Source organism: Phaethon aethereus (assembly GCF_964289735.1).
Source record: "Phaethon aethereus genome assembly, contig: HAP1_SCAFFOLD_116, whole genome shotgun sequence".
Classification (NCBI taxonomy): domain Eukaryota; kingdom Metazoa; phylum Chordata; class Aves; order Phaethontiformes; family Phaethontidae; genus Phaethon; species Phaethon aethereus.
In genome coordinates, this window is record NW_028113910.1 from 668,960 (window position 1) to 689,162 (window position 20,203).

Sequence of the window (20,203 nt, forward strand, 5' to 3'; positions counted from 1 at the left end):
TCGTCTCCACTTAAAAGTCACAGCGTCCTTCTTTTTTATTGCGCATGCTCAGTGAGGAAGGGGCTTTTGTGAGTAGGGGGCTTTCCTGCCCAGGGGCAGGTTCAAATTGATGTTGATTAGGTGTTAACAGGGATAGTTCACTCACGGTTCAGTTTTTATACAGTTCTTTACCGCTGAGTTTCTAACTGCTTACAGTAGTTTACAAGTAATCATCCGTGACAGTCTACAGAAACATTCTCAAGGTTCTCAATGCTACGTGACTGGACTTCATTTGACACTTAACTGCAGTTGGAAGACAACAATTCCCCGCTTTGGGACTTATTTAATTTTATTTAAAATAGTTACTTTGTTATAATATATTATTATTTTATTTATCATCCTTTATTCTCCACCCTGAGAAGAAAGGATACCCCTGCACTACCCAGGTCACGCCAGCATCCCAGCCCCTCTGACAACCTCTGTGAAACCCTCCCCCGATCTGGCATCACAGGTAAGGAACTGCAGCAAGACCGACTCCAGGGACGTCTGGATCGAGAAGGAAGCGGATGCACGACGGCCCCACAGAACTGAGAGCTGCTTTGCAAAGCAACCGGACTACTAACGCTGACTTTGGGCATCACTCAGTACCTAAGCTCAGCCGTCCCCAGTCCCTCTGATATCTGAGGATCGACTGGAAATCAAGCGGGTTTAGTTTCTGCCAAATTACTCTGCCTCTTAACGCAACAAGGGGAAAAACAAAGAATAGTGATGGGCCACAGGGCAGAGGTGGAGGAATTTAAAAAAGGGGACAGCAAGGTGGACAGAGTGAGACTGAGAAATACCAAAGCGCCTCAATAAGCTAAAGGGGAGAAGGAGAGGAATTAAAGAATAGGGACAGGGAGCCAAACAGACAGAGAACGATAAAGAGGCAAACAGGCTATGGGACAGAGAGGGAAGACATTACAACATAGGGACAGGGACCTGGAGCGAGAGAATCTAAGAAAGAAAAGGTCTATCTAGAATACAGGGCATTAAAAAATAGGGGCACGGATCCAGACAGAGAAGTGGGGCAGGGAGGGAGGGCCAGGAACTGTGAAGGGCTAAAGAGCAAATCGGGAGGAATTAAAAAAATTGGGGTAGGAAAACAGACAGATAGATGGAGAAAGACAAAAATAGTGACGGGCTGCAGGACAGAGACAGAAGATTGTCCTGGTTTCAGCTGGGATAGCGTTAACTTTCTTCCTGATAGCTGGTATAGTGCCATGGTTTGGGTTTGGAATTAAGATAATGTTGGTAACATTATTGACGTTTTCAGTTGCTAAGCAGTTAAGGACAGCCCAGCTTCTCATGCTGGCCGGCTGGTGAGGAGGCTGGAGGTGCACAGGAAGCTGGGAGGCGACACAGCCGGGACAGCACACCCAAACTGGCCAAAGGGATATTCCGTACCATACGACGTCATGCTCGGTATATAAACTGGGCTGTAGAAGGAGGAAGTGGGACACGTTCGGAGTTATGGCATCTTGTCTTCCCAAGTGACTGTCACGCGTGATGGAGCCCCGCTTCCTGGAGATGGCTGAACACCAGGCAAGAGCAAGCAACTGCCGTCCACAGGGACTGATGGCTGCAGCTCTCCTCAGGCAGAACCCCTCCTGCCACAGCAGCTACTGGAGACGCCGCTCTTTGCCCCAAACTGATCCTAATGGCACCTGCATTTATGGTGCAATAAAGCATGTTCAAGGGCCAGCTTGCTGCCGTGAGGACGGGATTTGGGGGCAGCCAGTGGCTACAGGACAGGCTTCCGGGAAAGTGCTGGAGCTGGGGGCAGCCGCACGGGCTGAGCGGGGCTGGAGGAGTTTTGCTGAGCCGGGGAGGCAGGGGGGTGGGAAGGCCTCAAGGCACCCAGAGGGGTGGGGGCAGCTGTCTCCTGCCCCTCTTCCTGCTCCCCCTCCACAGCTGCCCTGACGGGGCCCAACTCCAACTGACCACCAGCCTGTTGGTTGGAAACGTCCTCGCAGCACGTGAGCGCTCTCAGGCAGGCATGCCCCAGCAGCCCCATCCCTGGGGCTGCAGCCCTTTTACACAGATGGGCCGCCAGCCACACTGCTCCCCGCCCCTCGGGGGGCTCCTCCAGCCCCAGCCCACAGCTGCGGCCACGGCCCCTTACACCTGCTGCGTAACCGGTTCCCCGGACGCTGTGACAGCCACTCACCAAGCACACAGGACTGCAAACACAGCCACGAGCGCAATAGAGACAGCAAGTGTTTCTCCGTTAATGCATCTAAGTCCCGGGAGCGAGCCTGCTCCGGGGCTCGGTGCCTGTATGCTCACCCTTCCCCTAGGACGAGTCGGCAGTCGTTACCAGAGCAGCAGGTACAGAGAACGAAAATACAGCGATGGGGCGCAGGACAGAGGAACAGAAAGGGAAAACTAAGATGAAGGAGAAGGACTGAGGGACAGAGAAAGAAAGGTAAAAGGAAAAGGACAGCAAGATGGAGAAACCAATACAAAAGGGATGAGAAGCCCTGCAGGGACACGGCAGGACAAAAACAGGGTCAGGCAACAGGACAGAGGGAAAGGGAGAGACATTTAACAAGAGGCGTAAGGAATGCAGGAGGGAGGAAGAGCAAAGGACAGGGAACAAGCCAGAGGGACTGAGGTAAAAAAAGAGACACACGTCAATCATGTCAAAGAGACAGAGAAAGAAAAACCGGTGATGGCCTGCAGGATGAAAAAAAAGGCCAGGGAGCAGGACAGAGGGGGATAATGGGAGAGCAAGGCCGGCAGGGTGATATAGTGAGAAACGATCGAGGTACAGAGACAAAAAGTTAGGGGGGAGGCTGGAGGACAGAGAGGATAGGAGGAAAGGGACAGGGAGCGGGGCAGAGATGGAGAAAGGAAAAAATGCAGTGATGGGTAGCAGGACAGAGGGATGAGGAAAGACAAGATGGAGGAAAGACGGATATAGAAACCAGGTAAGGCACAGGCAGCCAGAAAGTGTGATACTGCAAAAGAGAACAGGGAGCAGGATGCCGAGACAGAGAGCAAACAAAAGCAACAGAGAGCATGAGAAAAACCAGGGACAGAAATGTGAAGTAACAAATAATGGGAAAGGGGAGCAGCACAGAGCACCACAGAGAAGAAGAGCTGAAGAGGAAGAGGGACAGGGACAGTGAGATATGAAAAATGAAAAATGAAAAAAAACCAGCTACAGCGAGCAAGACAGAGAGAGAGAGAAAGAAAAGGAAGTGGAGGGGGGGGGAGAGAGAGAGAGAAGGTGGCAGGGACAGGGAGTGGCACATATAGGGGCAGAGAGGAAAAGAACGCCAGGGAACAGGTCAGAGAAATAAGGGAGGTGGAAAGAGATGGATGCAGATCAGGACAAAGAGACCGAAAAGGAAAAAACAGCAGTGGGCTGCAGGACAGAGACAGAGGATGAAAAAAAGGAGGGAGAAGGAGCAGGGAAAAAGCACAGAAAGAAAGAACAACAGCAGGAGAGAGAGAAAGGGTGAGAGGAAGAGGGAGCAGGACAGAAGAATAGAGATAAGAGGAGCAATGTAGGAAGAAAAAAAAAGTCACAGCAGCATGGGAAAGAGAGGGGGCCAGGAGAGAGACAGGGAGGGGCCAGCACGCACAAGAGGGGAGCCAGGGCCCCGAGGGCCTCGGACTCACCGCAGACCTCGCTCTCGGTGCTGGCAGGAGTATTTGACAGGTCAGACGCTCGTTTCTCCTTCTCTCCTCCCTTCCTGCTCTGTAACTCCTGCCACTTGGCTGTCCTCCACCTAAGAGAATACACGGGTATCTTACAGCTGCTATGAAACGAGACTTCTTAGACATGTAGCCACGGCCCTACTGTGCTTTGGGTTACGCATGCAGACCCTGCGGTGCCTGCTGGCTGTCTGGCCTGCTGCAGACTACGAGGAGGGATCGTTCCTCACCTGGAGAGGCAGGCTCTCTCCTGCAGCGGAAGGCAGCTGTGGGCCAGATGGCCTTTGATTTCTTCTTCTTCTCCTTCTTCTCTGCTGTCGTCCAGCCTTTGCAGCTTCGGCCGCAGCACCTCCTGCCCACAGCCGGTAAGCGCTCCGCCTGTGCCCTTCTGCAGCCACGCCACGAGGACAGCAAGCTGGGCAGAGACAACCTACACAAGCCTGAGGTGGGTGCAGTCAACGGCATCCCCAGGGGGAGGAACGGACACCCACATCCTCACCGTGGCCTCTGTGGAAGAGGAAGCAGCGACCGTTATTCCCATAGTTCACCCCTGGCCGAAGCCTCTCCTTCTGCAGGGGCTGCTGGAGACACCGCTCTGTCCCTGCACCGCTGCCAATGGCGCCCGCTTTCAGGGAGTACCCAGCGCACACGAGGCCCAGCTTGCCGCCTCAGCGACAGGGCTCAGGGGTGCCCTGGGGCTACAGGACGGGCTTCAGGGGATGGGCTGGAGCTGGGGGCAGCTGCGCGGGGCGAGCGGGGACAGCAGAGGCCCGGGGCCGGGGGGGGCTCTGGCGAGTTGGGAGGCGCCCGGCATCTGCGCCTGGTCAGTGTCCCACCTCCTCCCCTTCTGTCACCCCTTCTGGGTGATCTGAAGCTTCCCGTCCGGCCACCCCGGGGCAGCCTGAGGGCAGGAGAGAGCCCTGCGCCCACCGCAGGGGCTCACTCGCCGCACTGGGGGTCCTGGCCCCCACCCGCCACCAGGAACTGTGCCCAGTAAGTCGCCGTGCTGCTTCGGCCCCGAGGCAGCGGCGCTGCGCTGCCGCATTTTGCACGCCGAGCACCCGCTGACACTGCGCACATGGGGCGGCAACGGCGCTTCCGTCCCGGGAAGCAGCAAGGAGCGCGCAGGCGCCCCAGAACGGCATCGCTGTTACCGGCGGACGTCAGCGTGGGTCACATCGACGCCACCGCGCATGCGCGGCTGCCGAACTGCAGTACCGAAATTCAGTCGCCGGGCGGCAGCACCGAGCGCGGGGACGCCTGCCCGCGCGCATGCGCAGTTTCGCAGCGGCAGTACCGCACTTTAGTCGCCGGCAGCGGCACCCAGCGCGGCGAGGAGCATCAATGCGCATGCGCGGCTGCCGAGCTGCAGTACCTAATTTTGGTCACAGGGCGGCAGCACTGAGGGCGGCGAGGAGGCACGCCACCACGCATGCCCGGGAACCCGCGTCGCAAAAACTACATCTCCCGGCATGCACTAGCAAGCACAGCATGACCGCCCGGAAGACCACCACGCTTCCCGGCATGGCGGGGAACGAACATCGCCGAGAGCAAACCCCGTGCCTCAGGACTACGGCTCCCGCCATGCCGCGAGACGCAGCCTGTCCTGCTGACTGACCCTGCGCGGACACCGTCTTCCACCCCCCCCATCCCCCAGCCCCGCCGAGACGCGAGCGCTCACCCGCCCTCTGCAGCGTAGTTCCGGGTGGACCCCTCCGCCGGCTCGCACGCCCCTCTGCTCCGTGCCTCCGACGCGGACCCCGCCGCCCTGCCTCCGGTCGATCGGGCGGCCCCGCTCACCTTCTTTCTCGCTGCAGCCGCAGCCCGGTCACGCCGTGCGACCGCTCCACCCTTGGCTCCCCCCGGCCCCTCCACGGCCACCGGGAGTAGGGCAGCAGCAGCACCAGCCCCTCCCCCGGCAGCCACCCCTGTGCAGGGAGCGTCCGTCCCCACCGGCCTCAGTGCCCGCACCTGGGGCTCCTCCAGCCCCGGCCCACAGCTGGAGCCCAGCTGGAACAGGGGGCCAGCGCCCAACCCCCACCCCAGGGCATCCCCTCCTGCCCCGAGCTCCGGCACAGCCCCTCCCCCGGGGCAAAGCGAGGGCGAACGCAGCCGCGAGGGCAAAGGAGGCGGCGCATGACAAGGCCCGGGAGCGGGGCTGCCCCGGGGCTCGGGGCCTGCCCCGGGGACACCCCGGCAGTCCTTCCCGGAGCCGCGCTCCTCGGCGCGGCAGGGAACAGGCGGGCGGGCGGCTCCCGGAGCCATGGGCCGCTGGGCAGGGGGAGGACGCCGAAAACGAGGTGTGAGGCACGGGACGCTACAAGAGAGGAGACCAGGGGCAGGGAGTCAGACCAGGAGAGAGGGAGAGACAAAAAAGTGGCAACCGAGCCGAAAGGAGGAATGAAACAATGGGGAGCCAGGACAGTGAAACACGGAGGTAAGGGGCGGGGAACACCGCCAAAACAACCCCCGTATCTGCACCGTACAGGGAGCTGGGGAAAAAAGAGAGCTGGAGAGCAACAAGAAGAGCAATGAGCATGGAAAGAAGGGGGTGGATGGGTGGTGGGAGTCCAAAATAGGGTCATCAGGGAGCCAGAGACAGTGAGATGGAGAACGGACAAAAGCGACAGGCGCTGCAGGGTGGAGAGGGAGGAATTAATGGGCAGGGACAGCCAGCCAGCCAGCGACGGAGAAAGGCAAGAGACCACACAGGCGACGGTGCGGAGAGGGAGGAATTAAAAGCGAGGGGCAGATTGCTGGGAAAGCAGAGGCAGAGAATGGAACAGAATCAGAGCGTGCTACAGGGCCAAGAAGGAAGAAACAGGGACAGGGAGCCAGGGAAAGAAAAAGTACTGACGAGCTACAAGACAGACAGGGAGAGATGAAAAAACAGGGTTCCGGAGCCCGGCAGAGAGAGAGCTGGTGAAAGAAAACGATAGCAGTAGGCTACAGGGAGGAGAGGAAGGAATGAAAAGATAGGGACGGGGAGCCAGACGCAGAGAGAACCATGCCTCTGTGCTCTGAATGAGAGGCCGGTCTGGAAATAGAAAGTGCAGATACTAAATTTAATAAAGTAACAGCGAATACGATATAGATGAGACTTGACCAAGTGTAGCACGAAATGTAACATACACTACCCTGCTCCGTCAACTACTGTGGCCTAGCATCTAATGGCAGGCTTAGTTTCTGTTTCCCAAGGAGAGTAGCACAAAAACATAATTTTCCGATTATACAAATATTTTACCAGACTATACAAAGAAAGTAACAACAATTGCCTTACAGATCTACGTGAATACATAACAGTAGCAGAAAGTTGCTAGAGTACAAAACACTCAGCCTTCAAAGTCCACAGAAAGACATTAGGTCTTGTAAATCATCAGTTCTAAGGACCCTGCTGCTACCACATCAGCGCAACATGTGACTCACAGCGTATTTCTTTCTTTCTAGGTTTAAGGAATTCCTTCATTTTGGGGGTTTATTTGTTGGGGGGTTGTGAAGAAGGAAGCTCTTTAGCTCTGTTTTTCTTAAATCTGGCATATTAACTATTATGGCATGCTGTAATGATCACAGATTTGATATGTTTTCCTGGAAACAAGGTTGAATGCAGAAACAAACTCAAAGACCCAAGCACAGAAAATGAGCTAGGATCCTGGCGTACAAGCTGGTGTAGACAAAAATCTTACAGAAGATTAACTGAAAAGTCCTCATTCTGCAAATGCTTATACACTTATCAATCCATTATTTGAGTCCACTAGCTTGGTATACAGTAAAGCCTGTGAGAGTAAACATTGTGGTCTGCTTGGTAGAATCATCTGTGACTCCACTCATTGCATACTTAATATTTTCCCCTTCTGTCAAAAGGAATCGTTTTACCAAATGAAGTTCACGTTGTTCATGATCGCTTTTATGGGAAACTGGCAAAAAAGAGTTTTCCTTAGGGTGAAAGAGCGAAAATGTTGTGTTGCCAAAAGAACAAATTCAGGATTCAAATGCAAGTCCACTCGCCCTAAGAAGTTAACACTTCCTCTCCTATAACAATTCCCCACACAGAGCTCTAGAGAATGAGGACCTTATTTTGCTTGGATTTTTGGATTTTGCCCACAGTCTGGACCAAACAAAATCTCTCCTCAAGGTTAACTCACTGAGCGACGTCATTGCACAGCTGACAAGACACTAGGTGTTTGAGGAGGTAGGGGGTGATTAGGAGTTTGGTTTTGGTTTGAAATTTTTTTACTCCCCAATTGCAGTTACAAATTCAGAAAAAAAAAAGAAATATAGGAACACACTCACATAAAACTTTCCTCGCGTTTGGTTCCTTCCACAGTATTCGTCATGCATTCAAAATCAAGGTGCATTGCTGTACAAAGCAATGTATCACTTCTCTACGTTATTCACAGGCAACACAGAAGTTAAAATTCAACGCAAGAGTTCTGCAAGGACACAAAAGGGAAAAAACACATGCCATCTAGTTTCCTGCCCACTGAGAAATTGGAAAGCAGATTAAAAAAGGCAAGACGTACAAAAAAAGATCCCCGGCATCAAGGACTCTATTGTCTTGGTTAATATTGGTAACTATTGCTTGGATTTCTTTGTAAAAAGAAACACAAAGGAATTAGACTATAATCAATGAGAATTAAGCCAGCACAGCAAAAACCCAAACAAACCCAACACATAAACAACATTAACTCCTCAAAAATACCTTCCAAACATTTCTTTAGAATAAAAACAGGGAACATGCAGCTACTGGAGACTTCGATATTTATGTCTTTCTGTGACTCTCCGCACCTACATTTGGGGAGAAGACTGTAAAACAAGTTCACAGTGCATGAGGTCTTTTAAACTAAAAAAGGGATTAAACTTATGAAAAGTATTTTACTTCTAGAGCTTCACTTGTTCTCTTTGCATTATCATAGGACCCACAGAAGCAAGCCTAAAAAACTTGTGGAAAATTAGTTACATGAATTATGAAGAGGGCCAAGAACCTCTCAATTTTAAACCTACCTCGGGCAAACGATTCTGCCAGCAACTTTTCCAGACTCTGGGATTTTCCTGCTTTCCGTATGTCTGAAAAGATGGTGGGGGAAGCTACCATGCTTGTATAACCTTTGAAGCGGTTAGCATTTCTGCAAAACATGAAACGTTCTTACAGACTGAGCATGCAACAGGGAAAGTTTTACAGACATCCCTTTGTTCTACACACAACGCCATACTTCTCTCAAGACTGGTAGCCAAGGAGGGAAGGTTTTGAACTCTTTTACGTTTACCTGAATTGTACTGCATAAATATGATATCTTTTTTTAAGTGCTGCAAATTCCTCTTCATTTTCTGGGATTGCTTCATATGAATATAGACCATGTTTTAATCGGGCATTGCTACCTAACAATTCCAGACACTTGCTAGCTCATTGCTTGACAAATGCACATACTCTGAACACTGCAGATGTCAAGTTTGGTGTGAAGTTTGGTGTCCATCATGACAGGCCACAATTTAAGCATAATAGAAGGTGACCAAATCTGTTCAGAACGTGCTACAGGTTTTCACTTTGCAAATCATAATAGTTTTGGTATTTCCTTGAATGCTCAGCTCTTTATGACAGATGACTATGGATGGACAAAAAAAACCAAACCAAAAAACCCAATCACAAAAATTTTCTCCCAAGCTTCTTGATTCTAAAACAAATCTAAAAAATACAGTGTGCCCTAAAACAAACCCTGAACTCACAAAGAAAGCAAAGAACAAATATGAGGTGCATTATAAAAATCTCAATTTTTATGCCAGTCTCATGATTACAGTAGGCACTATTCAGGATATAAAAACATTTGGAGTTTGCCTACTGATGGGTCTTCCATAGCTTTCAGGGAAGCTTTCAAAGAGAAGCAAAAGTCTAACTCATCACCAACCAACCACTACTGTAGCAAGCCATCCTTTCTAAATCTCTCACACAGAATGCATGATTTTTACTTCAGATACATGTCTTCATAAGCTCTACACACACACCTCTTCTGTGGACAGGAGTGGATGTTCTCCAAACACAGGCAGGAAAACAGGAACACAGAGGATTCACTGGAATTCCTACAACTGCTGAGCTAAGTGAGAAACACCCTTGATAACCATTTCCCCCCGGTGGTTTATGACTGCAGCACCACTGGCACTGACTTAGTCATAAGCTTGAGACTTTTGCCTTAGTATTAAAAAAACAAACCACGGATCCGCAGCTCCACTCCCCTGGACGGTCCCATATCTTCCCGCACAAGGAAGACAACTGCCTCTAGGTCTGTCCCTACAGCTTTACAAGCCCCACTCCGAGAGGCAGTGGGACCTGATGGAGGAACAATGATGATTAAGGTGCCCTTTTCCACCACTGATCTAGGAGAATGGAGAAAAGTTGCAAGAGACTATAGAAGCGACCCGGTAAGTGTTACTAAGCATTTTCAGTTCATCGTAAAACAACATAATCCAGACTGGAAAGATATACAGTTGCTCTTAGAGTATATGACAGAAACAGAAAAGCAATTAATTTTGAAAACAGCAGAGAATTTAGCTGAAGACCATTACAAGATCACGGGGGGGATGTCAAAGAGTATTTCCCCTCCGAGACCCAAAATGGGACGCTAATAAATCTGCCCATATGGAGAGGCTACAGGAATATCAAGAATGGATTTTGAAGGGAATGGAAAGGGCTATTCCCAAAACCACAAACTGGTCAGCTCTATATGCAGTTAAACAAGGTCCTTCTGAGTCCCCATCCGAGTTCCTGGATCGATTGAGGGATGTAATGCGCCGTAGCACACCGCGGGATCCTGGGTCAGAGGTAGGAGGAATACAACAAATAGTCTCCCTGTTCTTGGGTCAGTCCACGGGGGACATTAGGCACAAACTCCAGAAGCTGCGCCCTACAGAAGGTAGAAATCTGGAAGTGTTGCTGGGTGAAGCGTGGAGAGTATTTAGTAATAGAGAGGAAGAATATAGACAAGGGCAAAGAAGAAGGATAGCAGTTGTCAGGGAAGAGGAGGAAGGGAGGCCTAGACGAGAACCGTCTTGATTAGGTAAGGATCAATGTGCGTTGTGTAAGAAATTTGGTCATTGGAAAGGAGGGTGTCCAAGAAACAAGGCAAAGAGGCGAAGCCACCAGACAGGAGTAGCCCATGTGAAAAAGGATTGACAGGGACCTGGGGAATGTACCCTAGCAGATCCACTGGTTATAATGAGGCTAGGGAAGGAAGAAGTAGAATTTTTGGTTAACACAGGGGCAACATACTCGGTTTTAAATCAAGCCTTGATGCCCCTGGGAAACGACTATATCATGGTAAAAGGAGCGACTGGCCAAAGTGAAAAGGCATATTTTTGTAAACCTTTGAAGTATAAATTGGGAAAACAATGGGGTATCCACAAATTCCTATATATGCCCAACTCCCCAAAGCCACTTTTGGGAAGAGATTTGTTACAACAATTGGGTGCAAAAATTACATTTGAAAAAGGAGAAATTACTCTGGAAGTAAAAGATCAGCAATATATCCAGATACTGAGTCTATTCTTAACCAGTCTCTCCACAGAAGGGAAGGTAAGGAAGGAATTTGGCCGGCGATTGAAAGATTTTTATAAATAGGATTACTGAAAAAATGTGAGTCTGATTTCAACACCCCTATATTACCTGTTCGTAAACCTGACGGGTTGTATAGTGTGGTCCAGGATCTACGGGCCGTAAATAAAATAACTGAGGACCTTTACCCCGTAGTAGCAAATCCATATACCCTGTTGACTGTATTAACACCTGAACTACCTTGGTTTACTGGTTTAGATCTGAAGGATGCCTTCTTTTGCCTCCCTCTCCATGAAGCCAGCGAAAAATGATTTGCATTTGAATGGGAAAACCCCAAAAGTGGTCGCAAGACTCAGCTCACTTGGACGGTGTTGCCACAAGGATTTACGAACAGTCCTACCATCTTTGGCAACCAGCTCGCAAAAGACCTGGAATCTTGGGAAATCCCGTCTGAAAAAGGGAAACTGTTACAATATGTAGATGATATCCTGATCGCCACCAAAACAGAGGACGATTGTATGACCTGGGCGGTGAGTCTACTAAATTTTTTGGGGCTTCAAGGGAATCGGGTATCTAAGAAGAAGGCCCAAGTAATACAGCAGAAAGTGATCTATTTGGGCTACGAAATTAGTGCGGGACAGAGAACTTTGGGACAAGCCCGCAAAGAAGCAATATGCCAAACCCCGAGACCTCAGACAGTAAAAGAATTACGAACTTTCCTGGGAATGACTGGGTGGTGCAGACTGTGGATATATAACTATGGACTGCTTGTTAAACCATTGTATGCATTAACAACCACTGAACAGAAACACCTCGAATGGAACAAGGAGACCGCACGAGCCTTTGAGCTACTAAAGAAAGCTTTGATGTCGGCTCCGGCCCTAGGGCTCCCAGACGTGAGTAAACCGTTTTTCCTTTTTTCCTACGAGAAACAAGGAATCGCTCTGGGAGTATTAGCACAAGATCTGGGCCCCTATCGACGAGCGGTTGCATTCTTTTCCAAACAGTTAGACGCAACTGCGAAAGGTTGGCCTGGATGCCTGCGAGCAGTTGCAGCTGTAATATTGAATATACAAGAAGCCCGAAAATTTACTCTGGGCCAGAAAATGACCGTCTTAGTGTCTCACACCGTATCCGCAGTGCTGGAAGCGAAGGGTGGGCATTGGCTTTCCCCACAAAGATTCCTGAGATATCAAGCTATACTGGTAGAACAAGATGATGTGGAGATCGTAGTTACTAACATTGTCAACCCAGCCTCTTTCCTCAGTGGGAACACGGGGGAACCAGTGCATCATGACTGCTTGGAGACTATTGAAGCAACGTATGCAAGCCGCCCAGATCTGAAAGACAGCCCTATGGAAAGCGGAGAAAACTGGTTCACAGATGGAAGCAGCTATGTCCTAAGTGGTAAAAGACACGCGGGATATGCCATTACCACTAGTCAAGAAATAATAGAGTCAAGACCTTTACCCATAAATACTTCTGCACAAAAGGCAGAAATAATTGCTCTGACCCGTACCTTGGAGTTGGCCCGAGGCAAAGTTGTGAATATCTATACAGATTCAAGATATGCTTTTGGAGTTGTACATGCGCATGGAGCAAGTTGGAAGGAAAGAGGGTTATTGAGCTCTCAAGGGAAAAATATTAAGCATGCAGAAGAAATTTTGAGACTGTCGGAAGCAATCCAACTTCCTGAGAAAGTGGCGATTATGCATATTAAGGCACACCAGAAAGTAAGCTCAGAATTGGAAAGAGGAAATGAGCTGGCGGATAGAGAGGCAAAACAGGTAGCCAAAGCAGAGGTAAAAACAGAAGGAGCTTTAGTCCCCGACAGGCGAATCTCTTTAGAAGGTAAACCGAAATATACCAAGGAAGATCAAAAACTTATTACAGATCTGGAAGGATTATACAATGAAGAGGAGTGGGCTTATACCCCACAAGGAAAACTAGTTATTCCCTCTTGCCTAATATGGCATTTAGTAAGAGAGGAACATAGGAAGAGGCATTGGGGAATAGAGGCTCTATATAAACATTTAATTAGAGAAATTGTGGCCAGAAATTTATATACTACGGTGAGACAGGTTACTCAGCAATGTGATCTTTGCCTCCAGATTAATCCCAAGAATATTCCCAGGCTAGAAATGGGCCAAATTGGGAAAGACAATGGGCCTGAGCAACAATGACAGATTGATTTTACAGAACTTCCAAGAAAAGGGGGGTATCGATATTTATTGGTATTAACTGATACCTTTTCAGGTTGGCCAGAAGCATTTCCAACTAGAACCGCTAAGGCTCGAGAAGTAGTTAAAGCATTAATACAAGAGATAATACCACGTTTTGGGGTCCCAATGATAATGTCCTCTGATAGGGGACCACATTTTGTTTCAAAAATAGTACAACAAGTTAGCCACCATTTAGGCATAGATTGGCAACTTCATACCCCATACCGTCCCCAGTCGAGTGGCCAAGTAGAGGAAATGAACCACCTAATCGAGCAACAGATTGTGAAACTAGGACAAGAAGCAAATCTAGCCTGGCCTCAGTCTCTTCCTTTAGCCCTCTTGCGTATACGAACTAGGCCAAGGGCGAAGGAAGGACTGAGCCCATTTGAAATCTTGTATGGACAACCATATGGAATACAGAGAGGAATATCCATACAAGCTGGAAACGAAATCATGACCTCTTACATGGCTGCCCTAGGAAAACAACTCAATAATATTAGAAAACACGTAATTGAGACTAGGGGGAGAGGTTTGGATGGACCTGTACATAATATACAACCAGAAGACTACGTATATGTAAAATCTCTATTACAGAAAAGACTCTGGAGCCACAATGGAAAGGACCTTTCCAAGTCCTCCTTACCTCTTTTACAGCAATTAAAATTAAAGAACAAAACACTTGGATTCATCATACCAGAGTCAAGAAAGCTCCTCGGCTACCATGGAAGTCAACATTAGCTGGACCTTTGAAATTACGCCTCCAACGAAAAGACGAACCCTGATCGTTTGTATAATGGGACTATGGGCAAAAGTTGTGTGTACATGGGACCAAAATATGTATGTACAAATGACCAAATCAATAGTAGATAACATGAACTTGTCTAGCTGTTGGGTGTGCATAGCTCTTCCCAGAGGTCAGATGGAGATACCCACGTTTGGAGTCATGTCTTCTAATTGGTCTATAATTAATGAAGACACTGGGGTGGACATGTAGAAGTCAGGAAACACATCCAAACTAGAGTGTCAAACTAAGGTGACAACTAGAGAAAGAGGACCTAAATTTGAACTTCAGGTCTTGGAGGGAGGAATATTTTTTGAAGGATGTAAGAACAAGAGCTCCGAAGCATGTATTAGCGCCCCTCAATTTGGAAGCTTTAATTTGAGCACCATAAACTGTACTATCATTGATTTACAGAACGGGACATCAATCGGAACCTTAAGTAACCTGGTTAATGACGACCTACAGGTGACTTTGAATGGAATCTATCTTAATATAACTGCCCGAAGAAGGAGTAACGCGGCAAGCCCAGTACCTATATGTCCGACCCCTCAAGGGACTTGGTGGTTATGTGGAGATGGACGTGCACGAAAGATATTACCCAGAGCTTGGCAAGAGACCTGTACTCTTGGGTATCTCACAACACAATATAGGATCGTTAATCAAACCGAGGTACCTTCAGGAGTCCTGAGGAGCCCCTGGGTACGAGTAAAACGGAATAACCCATTGATAGATAGACCTACTAGTTTTCACAGTTTCGCTCGATGGTTCCTCCCTTGGTTAGGAGTAAGCGAACTTGAAAAAGCTATCCTAAACATATCAGCAACAATGGAGTTGTCTTTAAATGCAACAGGAGATGCCCTGTTGTCTCAGCAAAAAGAAAGAGAGAGTTTGCGACTGTTTGCGGCACAGAATAGGATGACTTTAGATATTTTATTTGCTAATCAGGGAAGAACATGTGCAGTGATTAATAGTAGTTGTTGTTCTTCTATTGATCAGAGTAAAAGAATTGCCGCAGACATCAACCAAATTTGGAAACAGTCAAAAATATTACACCTAGTAACACTAGATGACACTTCACTGGGTTTCTCTGATCTTTGGAATAAGTTGACTTCTTGGCTCCCAAACTTGACTTGGTTAAGACAATTATTTGTTCTGATAATTGCGATTATCTTTTTGGTTATAACTCTCTGTATTACAGTTCGATGTGGTCTCTGGTGTTTTCAGAACACAGGAGACTCTTATAGTGAATAGAAAAAACCCCAATTACGACGCAAATTGGAATCTAACAAGTACTTTGAAAATGTTAGATAAAGAAACATTGTATTAGAAATAGTATCGGAAATAAATCTAGTAAAAGAATTTACTAACTTTTTAGAAAAGGGGGGACTGAGAGAAGGAGTTAAGGGAGTCTTAGCAGTTAATTAGTAGATGAAACTTGAAATCTTGTTAGCTATTGTGTGAAGTAGTTAAAGCAGGAGAACTGTAGTTCCTCCCAAAGACAGGTCCTGATAAACTGAAAGGAGCAAGAAGATTTATGGCTCCTCATAAGGACGGTCCCTGATAAGAATTAAGAACTTACCTCAAGAAACTAGCTAAAACTGACCCTGCGGTTTGGATAGAAGCCAAAAAACAACGGAGCCTGCGCAAAGACAAAAGGTTACTAGCGGTGATGAAGAGGAACCACCGGCCTTCATCCCCACGACCCCCGACGACCACCACCAGGAGGCAACACGCAAGCGCAGATGGGAGGAGAACTCATTTTAATACGAAGCGGGGATAGATCATACATATGTATAGGTATATTGCTAAACTTTATGTATATGCAACACTTTGCTGTATATATTTGAAGTAAGTGCCGCGTTGGGCGCGCACGGTTTTTGGTGGGACTACCCCCCGTGCTGCCCAGCGCTGAATAATCATACCTGCTTTACAATCTTACAGATTGTGGAGTCTGTTTTCCGCACGTCAGTGTTCCAGTTGATCCTCAGATATCAGAGGGACCGGGGGCGGCTGAGCTTAGGTTCCGAGTGATGCCCAAAGTCAGCGTTAGTAGTCCGGTCGCGCCCAACACCTTTGTTGGACTCTCACGGGTCCGGATGCACTACTAACATCACACGACCTGCTCAGCCAGTCACCTCCTGAACTCACACGGCCGCACTCAGAGGTACGGTCGCATTCAGGGACAACACACACGCGGCTGAGTCAAACAATAGTGCGATTTATTGAAGCGACGAGACGCACAAGTTCTTTGGATCGCCGGTGAGAAATTCACTGTCTGCAAAGCACGCGCAATAAATTAATTACGGTCGGGTTACACACGTGTGGGGTAATAAAACAACTCTACACAGAGATTCCTAAAGTTCCCAGGGATCCACTCGGGATAGCCGAGTGTCCGAATCTTACCCAAAGGTGTCCCAATAGCGGGGAAGAGAGGGTCAGCCCGTCGGCTGGTGTGGTGGTGTCTTCCCTGACATCCAGCTCTTTTCAAACTATTTTATAGTGTTTTACTTTGCAGGTGGAGCTTGAGTGACTCTAGTCATACATACCTTTATCAGGACTGGTCCAAAATTCTCTCGCTTAGCATTTAAAGGTCCAGACTAGGAAAAATTCAGTGCGCACGCTCATTGAGGGGTGGTCGCACCTTGGGAGGTGGGTAACTTTTGAGAGGCGTGTGCGTTTTAGTATTATAATGATACTATAATAAGCAAAGTTCACTCCAAGTACAGCATTTCATCAAAGTTGACAGGTCACTGACCCAGGGCATCGCATGTGCAGCTTATTACGGTACACACTGTGTACCTTTAAAGTCCCTTGTTCACGGAGTGTGGCCGCGACGTCTCCACTCCGCTCCACGCTCCATGCAATTTCTCCTAGGGTCAGCACACCAAGTTCCCCTGATGTTGCCAACGTCTGGGGTTGCCTGGGGAATTGCCATGGTACAGACTCGTTGTACATTTACTCGTTTCACCCCGTCTCAGTGCTGTCCTTAGAGTGTAAATTTCTAAATTGCCCCTCAGCGATTATTCCACAGTACCGGTCCTGCTACCGGTTCCCTCACAGTTGGGAGCAGCAGTTGCCCCCCGGGGCAGAAAGGGGGAGGGCCAACACAGCCCAAAAGCACCCCAACCCTCCCCCATCCCCACCACTGGGGCAGGATGGGGCAGCAGACACACGTCGGCATCGCAGGGTCACACGTGCTGGCCCCATCCCTTCCCCTTGGACAGGAAACTCACCTCCCACCACAATCATGCTTGGGATGGGAAAACGTGGGCATGGCAGACCGTTGGGTTTGGAAACCATCACAGGGCTGAGAAATCATCGGTGGGATGGGAAGCCATCGTGGGGATGGGAAACCACCCTTCTGGACAAGAAGGAGGTCCTGTCGGAATGATCGCCATGGGGACAGAGGTTGGTTGCCACCAACAAACCCCACACTGACCAACTGCCATGGCAGGTACAGCAGCCGGCTCCCGCTCCTGCTGGTGCTCTGGCCCTCAAGGTAACCCCCCAGGCAGCTCTGCCCGCCAATACCTCACCCCATCACCCCTCTTCACTTCCCCCAACAGAGAGGTTCCCTCTCCGGCTGCCGCTGGCATCAGAGGTGCGCGGCGCGACCTTCGCCACCCCGGCCGTGCCGCCAACAGTCCCTGCCTGCGTGCTGCCCTCTGTGCCGGGGCTGCCAGTGTCTGCTGAGCCGGCCCAGCTCCATCCCGTCACCTACCAGCTGTCACAGGCCACCGTCTGGCAGGGAGTGCCAGGGACCCTGGGGACTGCAGGGCAGCCGGTGCAGCTCCCCACCGGGGTGCAGCTCTCCCATGGGATCCAGCTCCCCCAGGGTGTGCAGCCCCGCCACGGGGTGCCGCTCCCCCAGGGGGTGCAGCTCCCCGCTGTGGTGCAGCTTCCGCCGGGGGCGCAGATCTCCAGTGGGATTCAGCTCCGCGCTGTGGCGCAGCCCCCCCAGGGGGTGAGGCTACCCCAGGGGGTGCAGCACCCCCGTGTGGAGCAGGTCTCCCATGGGGTGCAGCTCCCCCACGGAGTGCAGCTCCCCAGCGCGTTGCAGCTGGCCCATGCGGGGCAGCTACCCCACGGGAAGCAGCCCTGCCACGGGCTGCAGCTCCCCCCTGTGGTGCAGCTACCACCGGGGGTGCAGCTCCCCAGTGGGGTGCAGCTCCCCCAGGGGGTGCAGCTCCCCCCTGTGGTGCAGCTACCACCGGGGGTGCAGCTCCCCAGTGGGGTGCAGCTCCCCCAGGGGGTGCAGCTCCCCCCTGTGGTGCAGCTACCAACGGGGGTGCAGCTCCCCAGTGGGGTGCAGCTCCCCCAGGGGGTGCAGCTCCCCAGTGGGGTGCAGCTCCCCCAGGGGGTGCAGCTCCCCCCTGTGGTGCAGCTCCCCCAGGGGGTGCAGCTCCCCCAGGGGGTGCAGCTCCCCCGCGGTGTGCAGCTCCCCCACAGACCTGCTCCTTACCCCCCTGCCTATGGCAGGGGACAGCAGGTGGTCACGGGGACGCCGGTGCCCAACCAGCCAACCGGGCTGGAGCCGAGGGCCGTGGTCCAGGGGGAGCCCCTCTGCCCCACGGGCTCCTGCGTGCTGCCCCTCTCTGAGGACCCTGGACCCCCACCACCCCTCCGCACTGCAGCTCAGCATGGGGTGCGGGGCCTCCCTGTGCTCCACACCCTGCCCGGCGGCACCCAGAAGCCATCAGAAGCCTCCAACAAGGACGTGGCGGCCGTCGAGGGCAGCTTCCCTGCCGCCAGCCCCCACCAGTCTGCCCTGGCTCCGCTGACCGACGCAACCATAATGACACCCAAAGGTGAGTTTTGGGGGTGGCGGAGCCCGTGGGCGGGCAGGCTGCCTGCGCCGAGGACAGCTGCATCGCCCCCGGGTTGGGTTTTTCAGCTGTGGCGACCAGCCCAGCAGCTCCGAGGAAGCCCGCGGACATGCCCGAGCAGGGGCCAGCCGCCTTCGCCGAGGCCCTTCCTGAGCAGGCAGAGGACACCACCATCAAGCGTATGCTCGCCTGGCTCGACACCCTGGCTAGCGAGGAGCCCATCCCCGATGTCCCCGACAGCCCCAGCCTCACAGCCTTCCTCCAAGAGCTGCCTGACCTCTCCGAGTTCGTGGCGGAGGGCAGCTGCCCCAAGGAGCGAGTGGCGGAGCCAGGGCTGGGGGACAGCGAGGACACCATCGACGATGTCCCCGACTTGACTGCCATCCTCAGTGGGGTCCCCGACCTCTTCGAGTACGTGGCGGAGGGCAGCTGCCCCAAGGAGCGAGTGCTGGTGCGTCCGGGGCTGGGGGACAGCGAGGACACAGTCCCTGATGTCCTTCATTTCCCCAACAGCCTCGCCAGCAGCCCTTTCGTTGATGAGTTCCGTGACTTCTCGGAATATGTGGCGGATGGCAACTGCCCCCCTGACCAAGCGGTGGTGGCACGGATAAAGGACAGCGAGGACACCATCGTGGCTGCCGAGGTCCTTGATGAGCTCCCTGACCTCCCCAAGTACGTGGCGGATGGCAACTGCCCCCAGGACCAAGCGGTGGTGGCACGGCTAGAGGACAGCGAGGACACCATCGTGGATGCCGAGGTCCTTGATGAGCTCCCCGACCTCTCCAAGTACGTGGCGGAGGGCGGCTGCCCCTAGCAGCAAGCAGTGGCGGTGGGGCTGGGGGATGGCGAGGACACCGTCCCCCATGTCCCCAACGTCCCCAGCTCGACCATCCCCCTCAACAAGCTCCCCCACCTCCTGGAGTACAGGGCAGAGGGCGGCTGCAACGAGGAGCAAGCGGCGGAGGTCATGCTGGCGGACGGCGAAAACATCTTTGCCGATCTCGACAGCTTCAACCACACCACCTCCTTCACCAAAGACCCCGACTTCTTGGAGGACGGGTCGGAGGGCAACAGCTCCAAGGACCTCCAGGCGGTGGCCATGCTGGGGGACAACGACCCCTTCTGGGGGGTGCCAGACTCCCCCTTGCAG